The following is a 7353-nucleotide window of genomic DNA, read 5'->3' on the forward strand; positions in this document are numbered from 1 at the left end:
GGACCTCTAGAGATCATCGAGACCAACCCCCCTGCCAAAGCAGGTTCATATGTGGGGTTTTAGTTTGGTTGTGAGACTTTTTTTCATAATCATCTCCTCCCTCCAAGGAGAACTCTTAGGAATGGAATTTAGTAAGTTTTGAATGGATAATTTTCAAGTCTTATTTTTCATAGTAAAAGTGAAGTGCTACATTTTTTCCTGCATTTACAATAGTTTCGTGCTTTTTGTTACATGAGGTTCTGGAGAGGGTTGCAGAGGACAGAGCAACTGTGATCAGTAGTGTCATCTGTTTATGTTGTGCATATCGTCTTTTTACTTTGAAGTCTGATGGATTTTCACCAGTCTCATATACAAGATGTTTTAAAATGTCATGTGGATCATTTTTAACATATTCCAAACTGCACATTCAATTAAAACTAAACTGAAGCAGTGAAGTCACAGCTGCTCTGCTGTCTAAAATAAAACCTAGAAAATTACTGTGCTGAACTTGCTCACATTTATGGGATGGATGTATAAACAGAAGAATCTATCTGTTGCTTCTGAATGTTCATACGTCTTTTGTTCTTCTGCAGACCACAATGAATACTAATCTTGAAAACAACAATTCATTTGTTTCAAATACATTATTTATAGTTGCAAAGAGCTTACAATTTTTAAAGAGAAGGAATAAATTTGCCAGCTATATCTACTTCCAAGTTCATGAATTCCATTAAGCTAACACATTGCATATAAATTAATCTGTTTAAAAGAATCTTCTGTTTTGTATATAGTTGTCATTTTTTGTTTCATATTTTGTGTGAGGAGATTAAAAATAAATGAGGTGATACTTTCACATGTCCAAGCAAAACTGGATTCTAATTATCTATTTCAAAAGTGACCAATGCCTGAAATGCTGTTTACATGCCAATCCATTATTTTATATATACAGGTTTTCAGAGATGTTTAGTCATTTAAAATTTATTAATGCATTTATATGATTGGGATGTGGAAGGACTTATGCTTTGTTTATTTGCTGTGGGCTATAGAATAAAACTATAATGCTTTAGGGATATTATTTCATCAGTGCAGCATGCAGACTCTTGCTCATCGCTGGTGAAATGCATAGCTAATCGTTTTGACTATGTTGAAAAATAGAGTTTTGTAGTTGAGAATTTGCTCTATCAAGTAGTGTTGTTGTGTTCTTTGTATCTGTTGTGGTTTTCATGAAGATAAATAGGAGATATTACTTTCAGAGTGACCTACATACTTTTTTGTATTGTTGTTAGTGGGCTACTATCAGACACTAAAAATGAAAAGTAAGTAGCTTGTCAGCTCACCATGCAAGGAAAAATGCAGTGATTGTGATAATGCAAACACTTCACTTTCTATTACTCTACTGTTTACGAGCATAGTGAATTATTCAGTTAACCTCCCCCACTATGTACATAGTTGAAACCTGTCAGTTGCATCACTGGGCATCCACAGTTGATTTTTCACATTGAAATTGATTGAAACATATTGGCACCTGTGCACCTTGATTTATTTCTTTAAACACTGAATTCATGGATAAATAACTTGCAGAATAAAAGGTGGCTTTCAGAAACACTGAACTACAGGCTTGTCAATTAATTTCAGTTCCAGGTGGCTCTTGCTCTCATGAAAGGCTGAGATTGTCAATGCTTTCTTTACATCTGTCTTTAAAAGTCAAACCAGTTATCCTCAGGATACTCTACCCTCTCACCTGGTAGTCTTGGATGGGGAGCAGAATAAACCTGCCATGATTCAGGTGGCAAGTTTAGAGACCTACTACTCTACCTGGATTGTCCAAGGGGCCAGATGGGATCCAACTAACGGTGCTGAAGGAACTGGTGGAGGTGATAGCCAAACCACTTTCCATCATCTGCCAGCGTTCCTGTGCAACCAGAAAGGTCTCAGAAGATTGGAGGCTTGCCAGTGTGACTCCCATCCACAAGAAGATTTCTAAGGAAAATCTGGGGAACAACAGATTGAACACCTCCAGCCTGATCTCGGTACTGGGTAAGGTTATGGAGCAAATCATCTTGAGGGAGATCACATAGCATGTGTGGGATAACCAGGGGATTGGGCCTGGCCAGCATGGGTTTGTGAAATGCAGGTCCTGTTTGACCAACCTGATCTCCTTCTATGTATGTATAAATACATAGGTCTTGTTCGATATCTTTATTGATGACCTGGATAAGGGTGTTGATTGCAGCCTCAGTAAGTTTGCAGATGAGACCAAGCTGGGAGGAAGTGTTGATCTGCCTGGGGTTAGGAAAGTCCTATGGAGCAATCTGGACAGGCTGGATTGTTGGGCTGAGGCCATTGGGATGAAGTTCAACAAGACCAAGTTCTGAGTCCTGCACTTTGGCCACAACAACCCCAGAAACCACTGTCAGCTTAGGGGAGAGTGGCTGGAAAACTGTGTGGAAGATACGAATCTGGAGGTGCTGGTTGATGCTTGGTTGAATATGAGCTAGCAGTGAGCTCAGGTGGTCAAGAAGGCCAATGGCATCATGGTTTGTATCAGAAATAGCATTGTCAGCAGGGACAGGAAAGTGATAATCCCACTGTATTCAGCCCTGCTGAGGCTATACCTCAAGTAATGTGTTCAGTTTTGGGTCTCTCACTACAAGAAAGACATTGAGGCCCTGGAGTGTGTCTAGAGAACGGCAAAGAAGCTGTGAGGGGTCTGGAGCACAAGTCTTATGAGGAGCAGCTGAGGGAGCTGGAATTGTTCAGTCTAGAGAAGAGAACGCTCAGGGCAGACCTTACTGCTCTCTACAACTACCTGAAGGGAGGTTGTGGTGGGTGGGGTTGACCTCTTCTCCTGTGTAACTAGCAATAGGACTAGAGATAATGGCCTCAAGTTGCACCGTGGAAGGTTGAGGTTGGATATTAGAAAATACTACTCCAAGAGAGTGGTCAGGCACTGGATGGGCTGCCCAGGGAGGTGGTTGGGTCACCAACCCTGGAGGTGTTCAAGGAACATTTAGATGTTGTACTGAGGGACATGGGTTTAGTGTGAAATATTGGTGATAGGTAGACGGTTGGACTGGATAATCTTGTAGGCCTTTTCCAATCTTGGTGACTCTATGATTCTACAATTCATGTTCTCATCTTCCTGACTCATTTGCTTGAATGAAAATTGTCTCATTTGTCATACAGTTTTAAGTTCCATCTACAAAGACAACACATTTTTTAATTTCATCTTTTTCTTTCACTATAACCTGTGACACCCCTCATACATTTCTATCCAGGTTTCAGAAACAAAGTAAGGAGGAAATTACTGGTTTTCCCCTTGTTCAAGCCAAAGTTTGTTGGTAGACCTTTTGATTTATTTTCTACCAATTCTCATAGCACATAGAATGTGAACGCAGATTTTTTTTTCCACGTTATACATTTTTCCATGTTCTAAAAGAATTTTGTGAAAGAGCTTTTTAAATAGTTTTAAGACCATTCTTTTATATTGCTGTTACCTATCAGAGTACATACTCCTCTTGGATTTGTATCGATACTACTTTGGCCTGTAATGCTGACAAATATTTTTCATTCTTTTCATTTTCCTGGTACTGGTAAAAAGTTTCTGTGATTACTAGCAAATAATTCAATGTTCTTTGCTATTGTTTATTTGGCATCATCTTTTCCCTGTGTCTTTTTATTTATTTTTCAGGCAATACATTAACTGTTTTGACAGGCTTGAAAGTTTTAGTTGCTGTGGTTAGTTACTGCAACTAAATCATTATTTACCTTTTGTGACTTATGGTGCTCTCCCGGTGCTCATAATACATATTAGTTCATAATTCTCATAATGCTGTTTAGTATCATATATGCTTATGATGTTGTTTAATGTCTTTATCAGTGATACAGACCATGGAATCCACTATACTCTCAGCAATTTCAGGTAGACAACATATGGACTTGTGCAAGGTCTCTAGTATGGTCCTGTACCACACCCTTATTTCTACATTGGAAAGATATGGATTTGAAGGCTGGACTATTTGATGGTTAAAAAATTGGTTGGATGGTCACAGCCAGAGGGTTGTTATCAATGATTCTGTGTCCAGGTGAAGGCTGGTCATGGGTGGTGTCCCTGAGGGTTCTGTCTTGGGACCAGTGCTCTTCAATATCTTTATCAATGACACAGCAGTGGGACTGAGTGAACCTTCAGCAAGTTTGCTGACAACAGCAAGCTGAGTGGTGCAACTGATACAATAGAAAGGATAGAAGCCATCTAAAGGGATCTGGACAGGCCTGAAAAGTGGGCCCACAAGAACCTTATGAAGTTTTAACACGCCAAGGGTAGGATGTTGGATTTGGGTGAGGACAATCCAAAATATGAGTATAGACAGGGAGAAGAACTCATTGAGAGCAAATGTGTGGAGAAGAACTTGGGGGTCCCGGTGGACAAAAAGCTGGATGTGAACCAGCATTGTGTGTTTGAGCCCAGAGGGCCAACAGTATCCTGGGCTGTATCAAAAGAGAGGTGGCCAACAGGGAGGAGGAGGGGATTCTCCCCCTCTGCCCTTGTGAGGTCCCATCTGGAGTACTTTGTCCAAGCCTAAGTCCCCCAGTACGGGAGGGATTCAGACCTATGGGAGTAGTTCCAGAGGAGGGCCATGAAGATGATGGAGCACCTCTCCTTTGAAGAAAGTTTGAAGGAGTTGGGATTGTTTAGCTCAGAGAAGAGGATGCTCCAGGAGACTTCACTGTAGCCTTCCAGTACTTGAAGGGAACTTACAAGCAGAAGGGAGACTGACTTTTTACATTTTCTGATAATGACAGGACAAGAAGGAAAGTCTTTAAACTAGAAGTGGAGATTTAGACTAGATGTTAGGAAGAAATTTTTTACTCAGATGGTGATGAGGCAGTGGAACAGGTTTCCCAGAGAAGTTGTGGGTGCCCCATCACTGGGGGCATTCAAAATCAGGTTTTATAGGGCGCTGGGTAGACTGATTTAGTGTTTGGCAACCTTGCCCATGGCGGGAAAGGTGGAACTAGATGATCTTAAAGTCCCCTCCAACCTAAGTCATTCTATTATTCTAGGTGTGCAAATGACTCAACTGTCTGGTGTGGCTGACACACCCAAGGGATTGGATACCATCCAGAGAGACCTAGACAGGCTCAAGCAGTGGGCCCAGGTGAACCTTACGAGGTTCAGCAAATCCAAGTGCAAGGTCTTGCACCTAGGTCATAACAATATATGCTTTGGGGATGAAAGGATAAAGCACAGCCCTGCTGAGGGACTTGGGGGCACTGGTGGAATGCAAGCTGAACATGAACCAGCAGTGTGCTCTTGCAGCCCAGAAAGCCAACCATATCCTGGGCTGCATCAAAAGAAGCATGGCCAGCAGGTAGAGGGAAGTAATCCTGCCCCTCTCCTCTGCACCGGTGAGAACTCATCTGGAGTAGTGTCCAGATGTGGAGTCCTCAGTGCAGATGAAATGTGGACCTGTTGGAGCACGTCCAGAGGAGAGCCACAGAAATGATCCATGGAATGGAACACCACCCCCACAAAGACAATCTGAGAAAACTGGGGCTGTTCAGCCTGGAAAAAAGAAGGTTCCTGGGTGACATGATAGTGGCCTTTCAGTGTCTAAAGTGGGGCTACTAGAAAGAAAGGGACAGACTCTTCAGTGGGGTCTGTTGTGAAAGGATAAGGGAAAATGCTTTCAAACTGAAAGAGAGGAGATAAAGATTGGATATAAACAAGTTATTTTACGATAAGGATAGCACTGGAGCAAGTTGCTCAGAGAGGTGGTGGATGTCCCATCCTTGGAGATATCCAAGGTCAGGCTGGACAGGGCTCTGTGCCACCTGATGTAGCTGTACATGCCCCTGTTCATTGCAGAGGAGTTGGACTAGGTGACCTGTAAGGATCCCTTCCAACTCAAACAATTTTACAATTTCGTACCCATGCTTGTCTTAGAATCTGTCTGGTCAGGATCTGTATGTTCATATACATTAAAGATTTGCTTCCAGCATCTGTTCAGCACTTTCAGAGGTTTCTGAGCAGCCTATTTTTAACATTTATGGCTGTGATCTGAGTAAGATTTAACCCAAAGTGAGCTCCTATAGTCTTTGGGATACAGATTGTTCCTACATAATATGCTAAATTAAACATGTTTAATTCCCTCTGTAATTAGCAGAAAAATTTTTTACAAGTATCTAGACAAAGATCATGTTCTCCTAAAGCTGCCTCCTATTGGCTATTACACAACATGAAATGCTTGAAGAATTTTTCTTCACTTGAATTGGCTTCACTGAAATATATGTGCTTAAACTGGGCACACTAAGTTCTACCTTCAGCATACACACTCATATTTTCATTATGTGTCTTGTAGCTGCTGGAGACCCCTTCTTTGAAAACTTTTGTGTCCAGTTTTGCTGTGCAGTTGATTTCACTGCTGCTTTGTGTAATATTTTTGCCTTCTATTTTTATAGATTTTTACTGCGGCTTCTTTATAGTCTTCTTGAAATGGCTCTGTTCCATTGTTTGTTGGCTTTCAGTAATTTGCCTTACCAGGTTTTAAATTGCTTTCTTGAATATTTTTCATCTGTTCTGCACTAAAACCTCTCTATTACTACAAATTGAAGTCTCAAAATGTTTTTAAGTCATCATTTCACAGGCTTTTGTAGCATACAAAAATTAAACATGGCTTTTTGGGGGAATGAAAAAAAGGAAGTGTCACTGTTTTGTTTTGTTATTAGTTGATTTTGTAGGTAATTTCAGCCACTGCTGCTGTTATTTCAGACTTCCAGCAGTTTACTATATATGACTAAGTCCTAGAACTAGTAAGTACAATTTTAATCTTTTGTTTTTATTTTCTCTGTTTGATAATCTAATCAGGCACCATTATTTAAGAATGAGTCTCTTCCAGATCTCTTGGCACTTGTAGTAAAACTTTCTAGATTGTACAGGAAGGAGTAAGGAAGAACAGGTTTTTTTCCTCTGTTATCTGGCTAATAAAAAGATCTCTCTCAAATTATAACTGAGGTTAGCAAATCAACAACAACAACAACAACAACAAAAACAAACAAAAAAACAAAAAAAACAAAAAAACCAGACTGCTTTTGGACAGTTATTAGGATGAGCTCTATAAAATTTCTCATAATGCTGAATTGCATATTTCTTAAATCTCATTGTATTGTTACAATTAAATATATTATTATTTATTGGGAGAGAATCAAGACTGATGCACAAATTAATATGTTATTTTCTATTAATGCACATTTTTAACGAAGATGGAAATGAATGTATAATATTTGAGTTCCATTTTAATGGTCTAAATTTTAGATCAGTACCTGGGAATGCATGAATTTTCTCTAGAGGTAAACTCACTGAGATATACACTG

The sequence above is a fragment of the Meleagris gallopavo genome, chromosome 1 (genome assembly GCF_000146605.3).
Source record: "Meleagris gallopavo isolate NT-WF06-2002-E0010 breed Aviagen turkey brand Nicholas breeding stock chromosome 1, Turkey_5.1, whole genome shotgun sequence".
Lineage (NCBI taxonomy): Eukaryota > Metazoa > Chordata > Aves > Galliformes > Phasianidae > Meleagris > Meleagris gallopavo.